General features: G+C 40.4%; 1 protein-coding gene across 2 annotated transcripts in view; it reads right to left on the reverse strand.

Annotated features, from left to right (window-relative positions):
- Window positions 1-1,471, reverse strand: part of LOC130583944 (alpha-1-antiproteinase F-like) — a 12,286-nt gene extending 10,815 nt beyond the window's left edge. Inside the window, exon 1 of one of the 2 annotated variants that reach the window (XM_057383628.1) lies at window positions 1,389-1,471. The gene's annotated coding sequence lies outside the window, so the exon portion shown is untranslated. Of the gene's footprint in view, window positions 1-1,357 lie in introns of both variants that reach the window. The other variant, XM_057383629.1, reaches the window with a different exon arrangement.
- Window positions 1,472-21,395: the final 19,924 nt, after the last annotated feature.

Below are 21,395 nucleotides of genomic sequence, written 5' to 3' on the forward strand. Positions count from 1 at the left end.
GATTAACATTTGTGGTGATTTCACACAGCTTGAAAAAAAAAAAAAAAAAAAAAAAAAAAAAAAAAAAAAAAAAAAAAAAAAAAAAAAAAAAAAAAAAAAAAAGAAACAGCAATTAGGATGCTATCAAGACCCTGGAAAAACAGTGCTGCATATTAAGAAAGGGGAAATGAGTATGTGCATAGAGCAACAAAAGGAAATAAGTGTGCCTGCTGCAAGCAAAGGCATGTCCAGCCCACTGACTGAATCAAATCACCTAAAAATAAAATTTATAAAAATAAAAAAAAAAAAAATAGGAAGAAAATAAAAAGTAGAGGAATCTCTAGAACAATCATGGTCTTTACTATCAGAAAGATGGAAAAGGGTGATTTGGCAGAGAAGTCTGCCGTGGTTAAAAGTGTAGATGAATGAGCAAATTCTGGAGGAACAAAGATACTAAAAAGTACAGATAGAACAGGAAAGTCTTTTCCAGATCAGCATGGAAACCATTCATTACACATCTGTAGCAGCACTTTTACCTCTAGAAATTAATACTGTATCATAATTGGTTCAATAACTTTTGTCAGTAGAAAGAAGAAAGTAAAGATGTAGAATATCTGGAAATCCAAAACATCTTCTTTTGGTGTGTGATCACTTTACCTACAGAATCTTTTATAAAACAAAATTCTCTCTAGAGGAAAAATGACTAAAATTTCTGACTTGCACTGAGGAATGCAGAGTCTGCCTTGTAAAATTTCCAAATCCTTATGAGCTCCCACCATGAGCCCACATTTTTGTTGTCCACTTTCCAACATCTTGCTTCTCCAAAACCYAGTGAATGCTGATCTCTGTTTTAATAATTGATGTTCTTAATATTAATTCATACCATGAACACCATAGTCATAGAAATACTGTTATCGCTAGGAAGGGCCTGAACCCCATGACAAACTCTTTTCAGTCCTAGAACACTTTTAAATTTAAGCTCTTTGATTTGTTTGTGGCTTGTCCCACCATCACTCTAATTCTTTCAGTCAAAGTTTCTTTTTATTTTTTCCAAACTCTCTAAATGCTTTAGAGAGCAAACCTTAAGTTCCCACTTCCATTTCATTTCATGCCCTACATTTGTTATTCTCATCAATTTACTTCATTTGAAACATTTAAGAATGCAGTTTTCCTAAGGAATGCCATATGAATATGCCAATCTCACAGAAGACTAATCATGTCTATTAAAAAAAAAATCATAATTTAACAATACAAGAAGCTTTAAACCAAAATTTTAATATGAATATGATAATTTCTCAAATAGTTATTAAAAAAATTTTGTCCTGAATATAATTTTTGACAATTTTTCCACATTAAAAAACCCCAAAACATTACTTACAGTGAATTAAAAAGGGTCCTGTTGTACTCACCAGGTCTGCACGGGTCCTTGCTCAGTTGTTTATGCTGCTGAACACAAAGCAGGGTATCCTCTAGTAAAGGTTAAGATCATCTAAGGGCTGTGACTCACACATTTTTTTAGAGATTATGATGTCGAAACTAGTTTTACTGGACACTTAACTTTACTGAATATGTTTCACACGTGACTCCTTATTATTCATGACTACCTGATCGCTCTGGTTAGATTCAAACCCATTTTCCTCAAACTGAACCTACTGTTTCTTAATAGAAACATTCATACACATTTCAGSTGCCTTAATCTGCTATTTTATGAACAATAGTCACCAGAAGTAGTAACTACAGAGAAATATTTTGAACATAATTTCCAGTCTCTATAGCTTTGCTGCCACTGAGGCAGAAGGACAAGGCTTGATGCACCAGGACAATCTGAATTTTTGTGATTTAGCCTGCTTTGATTCCTGCACATCCATGGTTGAGATTGGTTGTCCCCAGGTGAAGCCAGTGATGATTCTAAATAGTTGCCGTGCTTAAAACACTGTTTTGCCACACTAGCAAATGCTGTCATATGTGTACCTGGCCATCCACTCCCAGATGGGGAATCCACTGGCAGCAAGAGCKGTGATATTGACTCCTGGGCCACTTGCATGGCCCTGTGCCCGGCAAGAGGAATGCAGCAGGGATGCCTTTGAACGCAGGTGATCCCAGTTACAAGCATGGCCTGGGGACAGGGGGTGGAAACCTAGGAACACGGTGTTAAATAGAGCAAGTCTTTAGATCAGCTTACTATCTTATGATCTGGGCTGTGGGGAGCAGTCCCCTCTGATCATGTGCCAAGTTCAGACARCCTGGTATCCCGTGATCAGCTTTACTCCCAGGTGTGGAGTGCCAAAAGCATCGAAGAAAGGAACTCTGGGGACCACACTGTTCAACCCCTTGCTCAAACCAGGTCATATACACTGGGTGTCTCAGGATAGTGTCCAGATGGGTTTTGACTCCCTTCAACAATAGAGACTCCACAAGCTCTCTGGGCAATCTCTCTATTTCAGTGCTTGACAGCACTGACACTAAAACAGGTTTTCTCTACATTTAAATGGAACTTCTTTTATTTTAAATTTGTGCTCACTTCCTCTTGCCTTGGCTAGATGCCACTGAGCAGAAGCTATCTCTTTTTTTACTTGTCTCATCAAAAATTGGGTGTTTATACACATAGTTGAGACTTCCACCAGTCTTTTTTTCTCTGGGCTAAACATTTCTAACTCTCTCAGCCTCTCATATATCAGATGCTGCAATTCTTTAGTGACCATTGTGGCACTTTAATGGAGTCATTCCAGAATTTCCATGTCCTCCTTAGTCCAGCAATGGTTGCAGCTCTCCAGATGTGCATAGAAGGGGTGAGCAGAGAGAAAGGATCACTTGCCATGACCTGCTGGCAATGTGGTTTGTGTACGTGAAATTATAGAAGCACAGATTAATGGAATGGTTTGAGTTGGAAGGGACCTCAAAGATTATCCAGTTCCAGTCCCCTCTGCCATGGGCAAGGACACTTGTCACTAGACCAGGCTGGCAAAGCCCCATCCAACTTCACTTTGGACACTTTCAGGGGTGGGACATCCACAGCTTCTGTGGGCAGCCTGTTTCCATGTCTGACCTCTGTCATGGTAAAGATTTTYTTCCTTATATCTAATCTAAACCTAATCTTTTTCTGTTTAAAGTCTTGTCCTACCACTACAAATCTTTGTAAAAAGACTCTCTACAGCTCTATTGTAGGATCCTTTTAGGTATTAGAAGACCACAATAAAGTYATCATGGAGCCATCTCCAGGCTGAACATTCTCAGCTCTTCCAGCCTGTAGGACAGACGTCCCTGTCCCTTGATCATCTTTGTGGGCAGATTCTCTTCTGGACAGATCCATGCCCTTCTTATGTTGGGGCCCCAGAGATGGATGCAATGCTCCAAATTGGATCTCACCAGAGCAGAGCAGAGCAGAGCAGAGGGGCACAATCCCCTCCCTCCCCTGCTGCCCACGCTGCTTTGGAAGCAGCCCAGGGCTCATTTGGCTTTCTGGCTCAGGTTCACATTGCCAGGTCATGTCCAGCCTCTCATCCACCAGCACCCCCAAGCCCTTCCCAGCAGGGCTGCTCTGATCTGTTCAWCCCCAGCCTGTGCTGATACCTGGGGTTGCCCCAGTGCAGCTGCAGCACCTTGAATTTGGCCTTGTCAAACCTCATGATATTCCCATGGGCCCATTGCTCGAGCTTGTCCAGATCCTTTTGGATGGCATCCCTCCTTCAGGCATYGCAGCTGCCCTGTTCAGCCTGGTGGTGTTGTCTCCATTTCCTGCAAGAGCTTCCTGCTGGTTTCTGGTCAATTTGGCATCCAGCCGGAGCCTCTGATCCCCATGGCACAGCCTCTCACTTCCTAAAACTAGGACAATATTTTCTCTCACTATCCCTTAAAAATGAACCATTCCAGGAGGGGACCAGCCCTTACTACACACAAAGAGAGTGCTGATCTCAGTGCTGTTTCTAAAGAAAATTGAAATGCTAACCACGACAATAACTCAGCAACATTTTCTGTGAGGCAAAGATATAACCAGTGAAAGTCGATGATTACGACCTATCAAGCGATTCAGCAAATTGCAAAAAAAACCCTCGACCAAGTTGCTTATGAGGTAGAACTTGAGAAATAGGCGGCTTTGTGGCAGGATACTGGACTCACACACAGTGTGCTCTTCACATACACCACTCACCCAAAGGAGCACTTGAGACACCATTTTCACTGCTTCTTTTATAAATAAGAGCCAAGAATCTCACTTAGAGCTGGCTTTTAATAATGGGCTGCAGTTTTCACGGTATATAAAAAACGATTTCTGATGAAGGAAGAAGCCCAATTAAATACAGACGCCATGCTAATGACAAGGTGACGGATGAATGACTAAGATAGATTTGAACACACCTAGGCCACACCTCAGGACACTTTCAGGAGAAAGCCTGCTCCTGAACATGGAAAAGCCTGGCCTATGATTGGAAAGAAAGCAGAAAAAAATGAATTCAGTTTCAATTTCTATGAATAACATGAATTTCTGGACACTAATATTAAAGCATGTCTGAATTTTCCTTTCAGTGCCAAGCCATGACAAGAAGGAAGGTAAAGGAAAGGATTATGGTTTAGACCCAGCTGTATAATATCTGTATTTGATGACAAATCTTCATCAACCATAAACTAGGATTTATATCATAATTATAAGCAGAATATGGATTTACAAATAGTTTAGCCCTTTTGTTGAGTTTTGAAAATTGGGTTATTTCAGAGTAATGTCGCATGTGTTGCAGATATGATATAGATAGATAACAGGGAATTTCCTCACCTACACTGGGGATTTTCTAAAGCTTCCCACAGCTCTTACATTGCTCACAGTGACCTGTTCATAGGAACTTGAGCCCCAGTGGGCAAAATTTAATGTAAGTATATCTGCTTTGAGCAAAGAAGTTGAAAGAGGTTTGTTTATGCGMGTTTTCTCTCTCTGCTATATGTAGTAACCACTGATGGCACGAGCAGGAAGTTCTGCTGCATAAACAGGGCCTCAGAGACTCTCCTTAACCTGTGCTAAACCACAGATACCAGGTGTGTATATACCTTCAAAGAGATGGAGGAATTTCTTAATTTGTTGTCTCATTGAAACTAAAGCACTTCCTCATAACCATAATTAAAAAGGGAGGCAACGGGAACAGAAAAACAAATTTGTATGAAGTTGTTCTTTTCTGAACCTAGCAATACTTTCTCCTGAAAACATAACAGGGGAGAGTGTGCAGCCTATGTAAATTGTAAGGTGTGATCAATCTGATTTAGGGCATCTGTTTCCTCACAATAATGAAAATATGATCTCTTATAAACAATTCAGGTCTTGAGGAATGTCTGAAAAATTATTGCTTACTACGTAGAGCACTGTTAAGAGATGACCTACAGAGATAGTAAGCACTGTCAGGCATCTCCGTTTAGTTATGGGACTTTTCGCAACTCTTTTGATCCCAGGATCTCCTACCAGTAAATCCATCACACTACGCAACAAACAGGCTGAAGAAGTCACCAAACTATCAAAGTTTGGGATAGCTTGGAGCTGGCTGGCATGCCCACAATTTCTCTTCCCACAACTATCTGAAGCATTCCTCCACCTGACAGCCTCACCCTGACAACATTTGTTTGGGCAAGATTCTCACAGACTCTCAGTGTTTCAGTTTAATAAGGTTACTTACTTTAAGCTTCCTTAAAAAGAAATTATAGGCAAACATGAATCCAAATAATTGACAAATTCCACCCCCAACCCCTCAAAGGCTCACTCAAAGGTATTCTTTTCCTTCAGTATCCTTTTTTTCCCCCCAAGATCTTTCTCAATCTCTCARTTCACTCAATGAAAGAGAGAATATACTGTCCCAGAATCCTGGTCAATGGTTCCCTTGAGGCTTCCAATCTTCTCCTTCTCCTTAGACAACAGATAAAAAGTCACGTTTTGCCTGTATTCACTCTTCAAGGACTGTGCTATACACAAACAGATAAATACACTGTGCTCTTCAACATTTCCTGGATACACTTAGTAAGGTATCACTAAGTATTACTACTGGAAATACATGGCTGCATATAAATACTCACAACACTGTAACACCATTACAAGCTTTTCTTGAATTAAGTCACTATTTACAAACCCAGAAGTCATTTGTAAGAAAACAAAACACTTTTTGTTTCAGGAACAGGACAAAAGTGGCTGTGGCTTGGCAGCTCTTCTCCCTCCTGCCCAGCTCCCCACCTTTCTTTGGAGAGGATGTAGGGAAGGATCCCATTCAGCCTCTCCTGTCATCTCTTCTTCTGCAGAGGATTGAACAGACCCATACAGAATAGACTCATAAAATCAGAGTCATGGAATGGTTTGGTTTGGAAGAAATCTCAAAGATCATCTAGTTCCAACCCTCCTGCCATGGACAGGGACACCTTTCACTACACCAGATTGCTCAGAGCCTCATCCAAACTGGTCTTGGATATTTTCAGGGATGGGGCTTCCACAACTTCTCTGAGCAACCTGTTTCAGTGCCTCACCACACTCAGTGTAAAGAATTTCATCCCAGTATTTAATCTAAACCTACTCTCCTCTAGTTTGGATCCATTCCCCCTTGTCCTGTCACTACAAGCCCTTATATACAAAATGAGATTCACAGCTGACCACCAAAAGTCCCAATATTAAATTAATAAACCATGCATAGACAACCATCCCAAGAATATAGTGATTTCTTTTTCTTACTTCATCTCTCCAGCTTTGGTTTCTCTTCTGAATGGCTTTCTCAAAATAAACAAAACTAAAGGGTTTTGTGCCCTGCACAGGTGGACAGCCATTCCAAAGTGTAAAGTCTGTGATTAAATTAGAAACATGCACCTGAAAAAACAAAGTGCATACTCGGCCACCAGACTCTAGAATATTTTTCATCAGTAAATCTCAAGGCATTTCATATCAAAGAAACATCAATAGTTGTTTTTAAAAGAATATGCAGACAACAAGTTCTTTACAGCATTTCTCTGTCAGCATAAAAAGCAGAAACCAAAGAAGAGGATGACAGTCATCATAAGAGTTCTTTTTTGGGTTTTTTTTTTTTTTTGTGAGGGACAAAATCAAGTTCTGAGGAGTTTAGTTAAATGTGGASTTACCTGAATACTATTAAGTATCAATTATGTAATTACTTTGGAAGAAATCTCAAAGATTAGGTGTAAGAATTTAGTTACCAACAGTTGCTCATGCAGTGTACTTGAAGTTTTTTGATCCATTAACACTTCCTRTGGGGGCAGGAGGGAAACATGAGATTTTAACCTGACCTACAGCATCATACTTTCTGGAACTACTTCTGCTAGACATGCAGTGACACCTCAGAGATTACCAGCTGATGAGGGCAATTACTGTGTCTCACAAAGCAAGAACTGCTCTCCATGTAGGACTGAAACTTGAAAAGGAGACCTTTTACTGTGGRATTAAAGGGAAAATGAAACCAAGAGAAGAGCTGTGAGAAAGTAGGGCTGAAATGTAAATTTTCCCACTTGGGGAATTAACTCTAGAGATTGCTATGCTGTGCAACACTTGGTGATGCCAGAACTGAAAGAAAAATAACCGAGGCAGGGAAATGCTGAGAGGTGCAGGCCTCTAGACTTTGGGTTAATTATGCTGATATGGTTGTGCTACTCATCAAATGTGATAATTGAGCTCTACACAGCACATTGCTAGCTCCCTTAGAACTCCCTGCAAACAGTTACTTTGCACAGTCTGAACATACTCCAGGGAAGAAAACAAATCTAGATTATGATGCCTTCTGTGACAACTAGCCCAGGGCAATGCGGATGTTACAATATGAAGAAAAAAGCAAAAATGTAATTGATTATAAAACTTTGGAAGAATTTAGAAGCCACAGCAGTTGTAGTAGCATGGTAAGGTCCTTGTCCTTTCTGATTCCTAATGCAAAAGATTTTTTCATAGAAGCACTCGACAATGTTGCAACAGGGGATAAACTACTGATAACTAGAAAACAGAGAGGTCATTGCTCTTTGCAAATTGGATCCAGGGTGCATACACTCATATGATCATTAAAACTCTACAATTGCAAATAAAAATCTTTGGGGAGTGGAAATCATACAAGTGAAATTCAGCAAACTGATGCACAGGGAGGAAATACATGAAATACATACATGGATAAATAAATTGAGGGGAAAAAAGGGTACTCCTTCCTGAAAGCARGGTCTGTAAAAATATGTAATACCCTTGATCTCCAGTCTCAGGGCAATGAATTCACTGGAAAGGGAAAGGAAAMAAAACTACTGAGCAAAAACTGGAGCATGTGTCCTTGAGCAAAACACTCCATGGAATTCAGATTATATCTGAGAGTTGACCTCTCAATAGGACATACTTTGGATTTAAATGAACATACTTCTTAGCAAGGCACACTTTATACTTCACAAGAAGCAATTTCTTCCCTTTTGAAAYGTTGCAGTTGAAGATTTAGTCACACTGATTGAAAAAATATTGTRGGGTTTTGTTTCAAAGTATTATTTTCACTCCTGTGAAATAGCCTTAGGGTGAAATATTACAGCTACACATGCACTTTTGCTACTGGTCCTTTACATCAACTGTATCAGGAGTTGTGCTGTTTCCAGCTATGCTATTGCAAATATTTGCCTTAGTAGTCAGAAGATTAAATTCCATTATATCAGCTCTGACAGACTGAAAAGTTTAATTCTGGTCTGGACTTTGCACTGTTTAGCAGCAAATGAGTAAAATGGGGTTTGTCAGGCGCAGATATTTAATTTACCAGGCAAACAATCTAAATGCCTTTAATATGTTTAGTCTATAGACAAGGAAAATTTAGTCCTGCACATCTCTGATGAAATTGTTTATTTGGGMTCTTGACTGCATCCCTCACTTCATGATCATGATGAAAATCACAATTAGAAATTAGTGATCATAATGAGAACACATTCAGTGGTACATGGAGATCATCATCCAAAGACAGACATATATGCTGAAGTTTAAAYGACATCTCCAAATTCTGAAAGAAAAAGGAAAAATACATAGGAGTTGCTGCTCTGCCTGAAAAGGGTTCTGTTGACAATGTTGACAATAGCAAAGAAAATAAAGTCTAGGAGAATGAATAATGGGGAAAAATAGTAATGATATTGGAAGAGGGAGCCACATGTCCAGAAGACAAAGCACCTCAGAAGTGCACTGAACTTGGTTAGTCAGGTAACTAGTCAGCTTTCTGGGTGACTGTATCTGTTTTCAGCATGGTTAGTATGTTTCGGCGGGGGGAAGGAATTGGTCTAGTGATGAAAATTATACTTATAATAGTTTCAATCAGTGGACAAAGAAAATGCAGGGTGTAACACCAATCAAGTAATGTGAATTATAACTGTGGGACTAAATGAAAAGGGAATTGTCTTCACCGTAATTGCCATGTAACTCACACTAGATGATGTCTGTCCCAAATGATTCAGCTCAAACTACTTGATTTTTTTTTTTTTTTTTTTTTACAGTAATCTATGAAAATCTTCAAAAGCTAAATATGCCTTTAAACCTGTTTGGAAGCAGAGAGATTATAACTGCATTGACACCGGGCATGGGAAAGCTGGGTGATTTAGGATTTTATGTAGAGACACAATCAGCMGCGCAGCATGGCTAGGAAAGACTCTGAAGTGTCAGAAGGGGAGAGACATCCCTTCTGGACAAAGAAAACAATATCAAAATCTAGTAACTTTGTTTTCCTCGGGCCCTAATAAGACCGAAACCTCCCACAGACACGTGCCCCTTCTTCCCCTTCAATCATTGTATAAGCCAGCCATTGAAGAATGTATATATTATAGTTCTATGTATTTATGTATTTTGAAAGTTGCTTAATAATGGGCTGTGGCCCATTGAGAGGAAAGGGAAGGAAAAATGCAACAGTTGCTCAAGAGCTGTTAAGAGAAGAGACACTTCAGCAGCYACTAAAGCAGAAGCAGCTTTGGCAACTGCAGAACAGGAAAAGAAATAAAGAAAATTGCATTTTGAACTCATCTGATGGTGGGTGCTGCATCCTGGAGAGGTTCTCATCCAAGAAACCTAATGACAATGTGTCGTCCCTCATCCCTGATTTCAGCAGGATCTGGACTGGGTCCCTGCTGCAGCTCCTCCTGAACTCCCCCTGGCTGCCTGGCTGTCTGCAGGGCAAACTGTGGGATCACAAATGGTTTGTGGATGGCAAAATGATGCTGAGACTTTACTGAGTTGAGCCTCAGCTGTTCACAGCCTGAAAACCTGCAAAGCTGCATCGGTCTAACTTTGCTGTTGAAGGACAAAATCAAAACCAAGTTGAAGCCAGCAGTGAAAACAGCAATTGTTACAGATTTTCGAGGCTTTTTGAGGGAATCAAGTTGCAGTCTCTGGGAGTTTCCATCATGCAGCACAAGCTTTATTTACAATTTAGCCCATTGCAATAATTCCCTGAGCCTATGGGAATTACAACAGGTTACTRCAAGATAAGCAAGGCAGGAAGTTTGTAGGCACCAGATACTCTCTGATAATCTCCTGTGCACGTGCTCAAGTTCTGCAGTAAAAATGCACTAATCTCCTTTTCTTTCATTTCAGTGCAGGTCACCTTTCATTTATTGCAGGGGAACAATGGTCACTCCTGCAAATATAAATATGACAGAGTCCAGTGGAGTGGTTCTCATACTCCAGTGCGAAGAGTACAACACATTCAAAAAGCAGACAGCAGCTCCTGTTTTTGTGGTGAGATCAGTTTCCAAGATTACTGGATTAGTTTTACAGAATCCTGGAGAAAATGGGCGGTATATTACACATAAAAAGTTATGGCAGTGCTACTCCTTACATCAATTCATGTTTAATATATAATTCTAAATACCTCCTACATTTTGTTCTTGTTCTCTGCCASTTTTAAGGTACTTATCCAAAAGGTTCAGAAGCTTAAATAGATTCCCTTCATAGTTCCTCTAAAAACACCCTTCCAATTTTTGCACTTTTCTGAAAGAAAAACTGGGCTTGCCAAAGAACACATTCTCCAGATAGAGCAACCATTGTCAGCAGTCTTGGCAGTTTGGCTCAGTATGATAAATGTTGATGGGAAAGCATAATGCAATAATGTAACAATGTTTTCAGAGCCTATGTCCTATTTCAAATGTGAATRAAGTTTTAAATGTCAGATTTTCAACAGTGTTTACTGTACAAAGAAAATTAAGTTTTCATCTGCCTATATGCAAGCTTGTAACTAATTTGAGCCCATTAGAAGCAGAAGACAGTTTTTTTGTATGTATAAATATTTTCTAAACCCCATTCCCTGAMAAATGCAGTTCCAATGCTTTTTTAAAAAATGGATTCACAAATATGAAAATACTTTAATGGACATTTTTCTATTTTTCAGAAGTAAAGGAGAAAAAATAAAAGATAAAGGAAATCTGAAATTACAAATTCAGTTCAGTAATTAGATGYCCATAGATCATAGAGTTTAACAACTAAGCCATATCTACAGATATTTCAGCACTGGCAGCTATAGGTATGGATTTGACTTGGTCTCTTGTATTATATAATTTCTGCTATTCTGTTTGACAAACCAAACAATGTTGGAAAAGTGTTATAAACATATATTAAGGGGAAACAAAGTGAAACCATTGAAAAGCTGTGGCAGCAAGTTAGAATGAATAACAGAAAAATAAGAAAAAAAGAAGGAGGGGAGAAACAGAGAAAACAAGGGTCTTCTGAAAATTTAGTTCARTATGTTAGCCACCTCATAAAGCCAGTTTTATATCTCTACAAAATAACTTAAAACTGTTCATAGTCCTGTTGTTTTGTCTCTTAAAATCTAATGTAGAATTTTGTAGAAAGAGATAAAAAAAATTGCCCTCATTTTTAGATGCAAAGTTTCTCCAAATCTCTCATTAATTCATGAAGTATAATAAAAACTATAATCCTTGTCTTCTTGCAATAACAGAATATATCAATATCTTTAATTCATGCAGAAAAATATTTCAGTAAAAAGTCAATATAAAATGCTACTTGGCTAAAATCTCTTCCTAAAATAYTCCTGATGGTTTTTTCACCCCACAAGGAAGTGTCACAATAACAACTATGCTACACTACAGGCAAATGCAAATACACTTTGCCTCTTACTAAGAAACTGAGTATTGAGTTGCAAGCAATATTCTTATAAGCTCCCTTTCTCTTGGTGTGCAACCTTTTGCTGTGGCAGATKTGTACCACACAAACAAGTTGCTCGGAGATAACACAGATTGTGAAATTTCAGTGCATAGCAGCAACTTCTCTCRGATGCCCGTGCAATCCCAGCCCCATTGAGGATAATGCGGTTTGCACCTCAACGGATGGGTGGCAAGGACCTTACATATGCCATAAAGAGAAGCCGTTGAGTGGAGCAGGTAACACGCTGTAAATCCACACCCTCACTTGCTTCATGGTAATTTGTCCATGAAGGTATCCTTTGGGTTGTCTGGAGATGGAAGTTCTTTYGCTCTTCAAAGAAAACAAGGAAACTGTACCGGATGAATGACTGAAATGTTTGTAGAWAGTGCAAGACACTTCACTTGTTAATAAGTGAAAAGTTGGAAGCCATGTGTGGAAATATAGGCTAGGCAGACAGCTACTTGTAACTACAAAAAAGATAYATTCTCTTCCTTTCTTGTAAAGTTGAGAATCCATTTTAATGTCTTCTAATAGTAATCCACATTCTGAGTTTCAAAAGTAAATGGTAGATTTTTTTAAATCATGGTGAACTCAGAAGTCCTTAGCATGAAAGGGAACTGACACATATGAGGCCCATGATGTTCCCCACCCCCATCCCCAAAATGAAACAAAGTTGTACCCTGGATGACTGAGCACTGCCCTCTGTAGTAAACCAAGTTTATGATACTGAAACTCTGGTAACTAGGAAAACCGTGTTTTATTTTTGTTATAATTTATACATATTTTTCTCACATAAATGAGTCAAAGACAAAACACAGAGAGTACTTTTTATTTGCTTGGGATTTGAGGGGTTATGTTTTTTTTACTAAATTTCATGGTGCTAAAATAGACTCTGTTTTCCAAATATAGTTGTATTTGTAAATGAAAGATTACCAAATTAACACTGTCATGCACAAAATCAGATGTTCATGCATCTGTGAACTAAACCCACTTTGCAGTTGAACTTACCTGTAGCCATGTTTTGTTGATGCTTAACTTATATTTAGTTGGTATTTAGTTATAAAAGCAGATCAGACTTAAAGAACAAAATCTGGTGTCCAGCACTTTGACAGTATGACTCTTTAGGTAGCTTTTATCCTTGGAACAGCAATTACCTCATCTCAGTAAGTGTTGCAGGAATCATTTAAATTTTAAAGGATATTTTATGTAGAAAATAGAGTAGAATCACAGAAAGAAACCACTCCAAATGGTTTTGGAGCAATGCGTTACTATGTTTTAGCCACTTATCTTACTTAAGACATATATCTCAGATCAAAGACATACCCTGTAGAGTATTACACCAATTAGTAGCTCACAGGAGGAAGAAGACAGGAGGGAAAAAAGTAAGAGGGAGCAGAGAGGGATTAGCAGAAAAGTAAAAGAGTATTTATTTGAATGCTTGAATCTTCCATCCCACATAATCTTAAACTGGCTGACTAACAACATCACTACCTTCACTTGCTAACTTGAATTTTTTTCCATGCAGATTAGGTTTTTTTAATGCTCCAAGAGCTGTCTCATTTTATGTTGGAATTTTGTGGCTTGAAAAGCAAATAAATGTCTGGTCATTCAGGAAACATCATGATGCAACAATGCTGTGCAAAATAACCACTTTGAACTACAGAGAGATCTGTAGTATGGAAGGAACAACACCTTCCATGACCTCAACCAAGCTACAATCGCCTGCTCTCTGTCAGTACAAGGGCATAAASCAACAAGCACACAGCCAAGTTCGAGGTCTACAGTTACACAGGCAATCCCTACATATAAGGCTTGGCTCTACCTCCCTCCCAATGCCAGAGTGACARACACACCCACATCAGTGGCTGGAGGGAGATTTACCTAAGTAAGGCATGCAGGGCCAGTACAGCAGGGTAGGATACAGGAGCACAGCGTACATCCATACAAAACTCTGCAACTATTTGAAGAAGTTCCTATTAACCTCTTGCTTCATCCTCAGTACCACCCTGAAGGAATGTGTTTATGGCAGAAGTTAACAGGCCTGCCCACACCCTCGTCATGGGGTAAGGCACAGCCCAAAGAGCACAAAAAGAGGTCAAGCCGCAAGATAAAGCCCACAACAGAAAAAAAAAAGAAGGCTGAAATATGTGCCAGTGATGACTTCAAAGGAGTTAAAGCAATGTAAGGCACAAACAACATGAGGCCCAAAGATACCATCTCATTTAGGAAATGCCCTCACCTGCCTTGATATTATGGTAACAGCAGAAGTGTGTCATATGCTCCTAAACCAAAGGAACACAGGACTGCACGATTCTCACTGGCAACTCCAGTGATAATTCCAGACCTGTAGGACTTGGGTGGAGACTGATGTGTACCTGGACAGCTTGGAAAGCAGTGCTTCCTCTTCTTGTGTTCTCCAATCTCCACCTGCTCTTATAGCCCTGTCTGTCCTGATCTCCATCATGTACTTCCTCATCTCTCGCCTTTTACCGTGCATTACTTCTCACTCTCCCTTGTATTATCCCCTCACCTGAGCTTTCTTTGACCACTCCCTTTATAAAAACATCCCACTTGAACCAACTTGTTCTATTCTGAAGCTCTTAGAACACAACCTCCATAGTTTCTACCTGGGGATTCTCTCCTTGTGTGGTTCCCTCTCTTTGCAAGTGAAGATGTTTTTACCAGAATATTTAATAATTAATAGCCAAGAAGTACATAAGTAACCTGTGATTTATGGGTTAGGAGGGRGGGAATCTGTGTACAACATACACATTTTAGTTGATGTTACACAGTTGTTAAAACTCTTGAATCATGGAAGATCTCATTACATGGGGAATMCACCATTTGTTTACAAAAGCTGCACGTTGTCTCTCCCAGACAAAKCACAATAACGAGCTCTTATAACTTTAATGATAACCCATTCAAAGACCTCTGGCACCACTAGTTGGAGGAAGTCTAAAGAAACCAGCTGAATAACTACTCTGCATGAAATGTAGAGCAGAAAAAAGGAAACCAGGCCTTCAAGGAAGGAAATCATACTCAGAGGCTGSATAGGTTGACATTAGTAACAGCCAGGAAGCTTGGGCTGGAGTGATGTGTTCTGCACAGCTGCAGGAACTTAGCCCTAAATCAATGCAAACTAAGCAAAATATAAGGGCCAGGATATCCCAAGGCTTGAGGGAAAAAATTCTCCTTAGATTATTAGGATTTGCTCTGGTTCTTTTCTGACCTTCCTAACTATTCCTTCAATACATGCCTCAAAGACAACMTCCTGTAACTTCATCTGGTTGAACAACTCCTTCAGAGCTGCTCACCAAAATGATAGCTGAAGTCATAAACACTTGGTCTTTCACTGAACAAATCTTTGAGGAATCCAGTCAATGCATCACCCTCCAATTCTTCAGCCAAACCTGGGCAATGCAGGTCATACCCATAGTTCATTAGCCTGATGAATTCCAAAGTTCAACATCTACCACATTTTCCAGATGACTCAGTGTTCTYAAGTCTTTTCTATAGCATGTAGATATAGATTTGTTTTCAGGAAGAACTGATCTCTTAAGAAAACCCTTCTCTTTCAGAGGTCTTTTTTCACAGTGCATGATGTGGAATCCAGAGAAATCACACAAAGATCACGATCTAAAGCTAAAAATAAAGTTCTTTATCTCAGATATAGTGAGTTAATGATGTAAAGAGAATACCTTATCTTGTCTGTGACCTTATACAATCACTCTTTCAATTTCTCATGGGGATTTCAATGAATACTGGCTTTGGTCTGCTTCAAATCTGTGCTTCAGTCAGGAATATTTCATCCACAAAGGCAGATACGGTATTGCTGAATCTCATGTCTGCCCCTTTTAGCAAAGCTGAAATGTTACCCTGTCTCTCTGCCATCTCTTCATTGCCTACATGCTACATCGAGCTCAGTGCAGTGAGATAAAAAATTCTCAATTATTCCTCAAAAGGAATTTTCAGTACTGCTGTCCATACTGTCCATCAGAGAGGGGATGGCTGTACAGGGAAATGTCTGCACAGCCATGAGGACATGACACTGCTGAGACATTTGGAAGAACACACCACACCAGCTAAAACTAACACAGAGATTAAAACTGCCCTGTCCTGGTGGATGAGTTCACCAAACCACTTTCAATCATTTATCAGCAGTTCTGGCTYGCCAGGGAGATCCCAGACAAACTGAGGGTGGTGAATGTGCCGCCCATTCACAGGAAGGGCCAGAAGGAGGATCTGGGGCATTGCAGGACAGCCAGCCTGACCTCAGTGCCAGGGAAGGTTATGGAGCTGATCCTCCATGAGTGCCATGACGTGGCATGCAGAGGACAACTGGGTGATCAGGCCCTGCCAGCACAGGTTTATGAAAGGCAGATCCTGCTTGTGCTGACCTGACCTCCTTCTCTGACAAGGTGACCAGCTGAGTGAGAGAGGAATGGCTGTGGGTGTTGTGTACCTGGACTTTGGTAAAGCCTTGGACACTCTCCCAAAACATTCTCCTCAGCAAATTGGGTGCTCATGGATTAGAAGGGCATACTCTTCACTTTGTAAGGAATTCTCTGGATGTCTAAGCCCCAGAAATTTYGGTGGTAAATGGAGTAAAATGCATCTGGTGGCAAGTTACAAGGGGTGTTCATCTGGAATCAGTATTGAGGACAGAAATGTTTAACATCTTTATCAATGATCTGGTTAAGGGGATTGAGGACGCTCAGTTGGTTTGCAGATGACACCAAGTTGGGTGTGAGTGTTGATCTGCTGGAGGGTAGGAAGCTCTGCAGAGGAGTCTGGATGGGCTGGATCCATGTGTCAATGCCAGTTGCATGAGATTCAACAAGGTGACATGCCAGGTCCTGTGCTTGGGCCAAAACAGCATCCCGCCAGATGTGACARGCTGGGGGCAGAGTGGCTGGAAAGTTCTCCACTGGAAAAGGACCTGAGGTTGCTAGTGAACAGCAGCTGAACATGAGCTAGCTGCACCCAGGTGGCCAARAAGGCCAATGGCAYCCTGGCCTGGATCAGCAATAKTGTGGCCAGCAGGATCAGGGCAGGGATTGTCCCCTGTACTGGGCACTGGTGAGGCCACACCTCAAATCCTGTGTTCAGTTCTGGGCCCCTCAGGACAAAAAAGACATTGAGAGGCTGGAATATGTCCAGAGGAGGACAACAGAGCTGGGGCAAGGTCTGGAGCACMGGTCCTTTGGGGAGTGGCTGAGGGAGCTGTGGGTGTTTAGCTTGGGAAAAAGGAAGTTCAGGGGAGACTTYATCACTCTAGAACCACCTGGGAGGAAGCTGTAGCCAGGTCAAGGTCGGATTCTTCTTCTGAATAACAAGAGGTCACAAGGACATGGCCTCAAGTGGCACAAGAGRAGGTTTAGATTGGATATTAGAAAAATTTCTTCACCAAAGGGGTTGTCAAGCACTGGAACAGGCTGYCCATGCAAGTGGCTGAGTCACCATCCCTGGAGGTATTTAAAAGTTGTGTGRACATGGCACTTGGGGACACAGTTTAGTGGTGGACTTGACAGTGTTCATTTAGTGGCTGGACTTGATCTTAAGGATCTTTTTCAATGCAAATAATTCTGTTATTTAATTATTCTTTCTAAATCTTGTACTTTCCTTTGTTATGATGCTTCCATGGTGGAGAAGAGCCATTACGCTGTTCATGTGGCTGCGATGTTCACTCAGTGAGAGCRGTGCCACTCACACAGGTCAGTAGAGTCTCTGTTGTTGCTGCTGCTCACCAACCTGCCTACGTTCATCTTTCTTCTTTTCTCTACGAAATAAAAAGTTTCTAGGCACAGTTTTTTGTTTGTATTGGTGATTAGTGAAGTGAAAACCAAACAGTGATGAGATACCACTACAGAATGCAAGATGGAAGGCCTGAGGAGCAACTGATTTGAGCTACTGTGTTAAATACAAATGGCACAAGAACCATGCCTGATTTCACTGGAGACGGAAAGGGAAATTCCTGATTCCAATATTGCAAGGTGACATCCTTAAGCACTCGAAAGCAGTAACAACATCCAGATGAGCAAGCAACTTTGTGATTCATTCCTACCTGCTTGTTGATAAAGAATATTACAGGTCACTACTGTGATTATCTTCTCTGCCAAACTTCAGCAAGAATGCCATCCTCTCTTGAGGATTGATGGTGAGTGAAGGACAGTCAAAGGAAGCCTGAACTTGAGAAGACCTTACATCGCTGCAGTGGACCTCCAAACAGACCCTGATTTCTGTGCACTTTCTCCTCCTCTATGGTTTGCTAAATACTTTTTTCTTTCATGTATTACAATTTTATTGTTTTGCACATGCATGTAGATGGGATGTCGTAATATCCTTGTGCTRCACAGCATTATTTTCTCAGATGYGTCCTACCTTTTCCATCTACACAAGACAAAGCTTGTTAGATACATTGTCTTACTATATTGAGCTTCATGTTTGTACTCCTTTCACTTCTTGTTTTTCTAATTCATTTGAGAAGCTGCCTAAAATTAGGCTACAAATTCACTGGATCAGATATTTTATTCCTCTTTTGACAAGTGCTTTGTGYGAATTCTAGCCAAATGGCAAACTGTAGTCATGACTATAATAGTAATACATGCAAATTGAATGCTGGTCCAGGAGCTATTCCCTCAGAACAGCAACAGTTAAAATTTCTGTAGTACTTCTCCYCCACCCCCCACCCCCAGACTGCAAACACATTTGTTAATTAATTGAGGACAAATGACAATGCCATATTTAGGCAAGCCCAGGCTGCTCTTAATGGCAATGAKGCTACCAACAAAATGAAGCCATCTCTGATTCCAAGAAAGCACCCATTTCTGTTTCAGTGGATGGAATGAAAATATTGTTTATGCACAGAATGATTGATCTTATGACAGCACTAACTCCATCCAGAGTTGGAAGGAACATGGGAAGTGAACAGAGAGAGCTTGCATCTTCACTCAGCAGCTGGCAACCTGGGATCTACAGAAACAGTATCTGTAGACAACAGGGCAAGGTTCAGCTGTTTTAGCCTTTCATAAACAGAGGCACCACACACACGGACCTACAGACTGACTGTTGTGGGCTGTACTCATCCTACAGGTACTGAGTTACAGTCATTGAGGAACCATACATGTCCCCAATCCTATCCGTGTGCCCGGACAGCTTTGTTAACCACAGCCTAGCAGTGACCATCTGTGCCAGGGAAATCCTTTATTTTTCATGTACATTTTCTCTTAGRCAGTGAAGACACCAACCAACCAACAAGCTAATGGGTCTTATCACTTTTAAGAAACCAGGCTCCACACTTACAAAGCTGGTTGCGTCAAATCAGCTATATATAGCTAATTGCTCTATAGTAAATACAAATCAAATTAATCATCCACTTAGAGCACCACCGTCTCTGTAAGCACCATACTCCATGGCAACAGTGTTGTATTGTCACTGTCCTACATCCTGAAGTGAATTTATGCCAATCTTATGTGGGACGCAGCAACTACAAATAAGGAATAATGCAAAAGTTCAGAGAGATCAGGAGCGATTCAGATTTGAATTTCYCCCCAGTTCAAATGGTACAATCTGCATTAGGGACTAATACTGCCAGTTGTGCTGTCATCATTTAAACACTATCCTCATGTTTGGTGTATGCATGATTACAGTTGACAAGGATGGTCATGCTCCTGTGCTACTGCAAAAAAAAAAAATTTCCTCTGCAGGGCGCTTTTCTCAGTGTCACAAACTAATACAGGGCTGTCCATGCACTGTCAGCTGTGTGCAAGCCTCCCATTTAGAATGACTTTGCTCAAAAACCTTGATGTGGCACACAAGGGAAGGCACATGGGCACACAAGTGGTGGCATATCCTATTTCCACACTCATCCACCATGGGCATACCCATGCAATCCTTTTGAATCCCAGGAGTACCATTATGGTTACGAACAAAAGGATAAATTTTGTCTTATGCCTTAGACTGTTGAAGTTTTAGGATAAAAAATTATCTAAAGCCATTAAAATAACTTCTAATTATCTCTTGCAGCCAGAGTGATCCTCTAGGATGTTTAGAAGGGTTTTCTCATAGGCCACAACCYCAGAAAAGCTGTCAAGCTTTCTGTCTCACCTGCCTCTGCTCTGCCAGAGAACAACAAACTGGAAGCTGCAAGCAAGCAATGTATCCCTTGCCCAGACTGCTCCTAATAAGAATTATCCCCAGGGGTGCCATTTTTCATGATCCTTACATTATTACCTGAAGCTCTGTAATTTCATCTTTCTTTCTGGTCTTTCAAATTGCAAAAACGTTCAGAAATGTAAGGAAAATAATCTTTCAAAGAAAGTCTTTAAAAAGTCTTGCAGTCACTGACTTCCAAAAGTTTAACCTTTTCTTCTTAGTGCTGTAACAATTGACTGCAGAATATGTCGTTATATGGGGGAGAGGGAAGCCAATAAATGTTGTTAAAAAGAGTCAGTCTTATTTTCATGTAGACTGAAATCTTGCATGTAATACATCAGGCATCACCACTTGAAAAGCTTGCAATTCTCAGCATTTCCATTGCTGATATCATCATCAAAAGCCATGAAACAAGTCAAGTCTGCTGATAAGAGCTGTCACTAGTGAACCACCATGCAGTTATCAGAGCACCAAATCACTGCCATCACCAAATGACGTTTATCTTGGACACAACAAAATTATTTAAGCAAACAGACCTTCTGAGCTAACCACCATGCACAAAATTAGGCTACATATTTTGCATGCACCTATGAATCTCCTGAATGCCCCCCCTCTACCAAAGAAAATGAACTGACTGAAGATAAACTTTGTGCACCAGAGGTTCAATTGTGCATGAGAATAATTAAAGATAAATCTATTTGCAGTTTGTAAAGTATTGTTTGTGTGCTACTTTGCCCTATTGGTTGTAATGTTTCACCGCTTCTCTAGCTGTAAGGAAAGCAGAAACTTAGCATATCTTGCAGCCTGTGTGGAGAGCTGCACTGGGAAACAGCAACAAGAAAAATGATCTGTAAGGAAGTTTCGATTGAAGCATTTCTCTTTTCCCCTGTTCTCAGTTATTTTCTTCAGTAGGAGAAAGTATTTGGCCACTTTTGCAACATCTCAGCGTGTTCTRGAGGTCCCTTTTGCTTTCCAGAGGATGAAAGGAGATGCAACTACAACCTGCCACTCTCAGGTGGAAGGATGATACTTGGCTCCAGCACAGAGCTATAGCAGCCTTCATGAGTAAAAAAAAAGAGGTGTTCTGTAATTATTTGACGTTTGAATATGAAACTGCAGGTGATAAAGGTCTACAGTAGGGGCTTAGTGA

The sequence above is a fragment of the Malurus melanocephalus genome, unplaced genomic scaffold, assembly GCF_030028575.1.
Source record: "Malurus melanocephalus ecotype Western Australia unplaced genomic scaffold, MMel_1.1 scaffold_646, whole genome shotgun sequence".
NCBI classification, from domain to species: Eukaryota; Metazoa; Chordata; class Aves; order Passeriformes; family Maluridae; genus Malurus; species Malurus melanocephalus.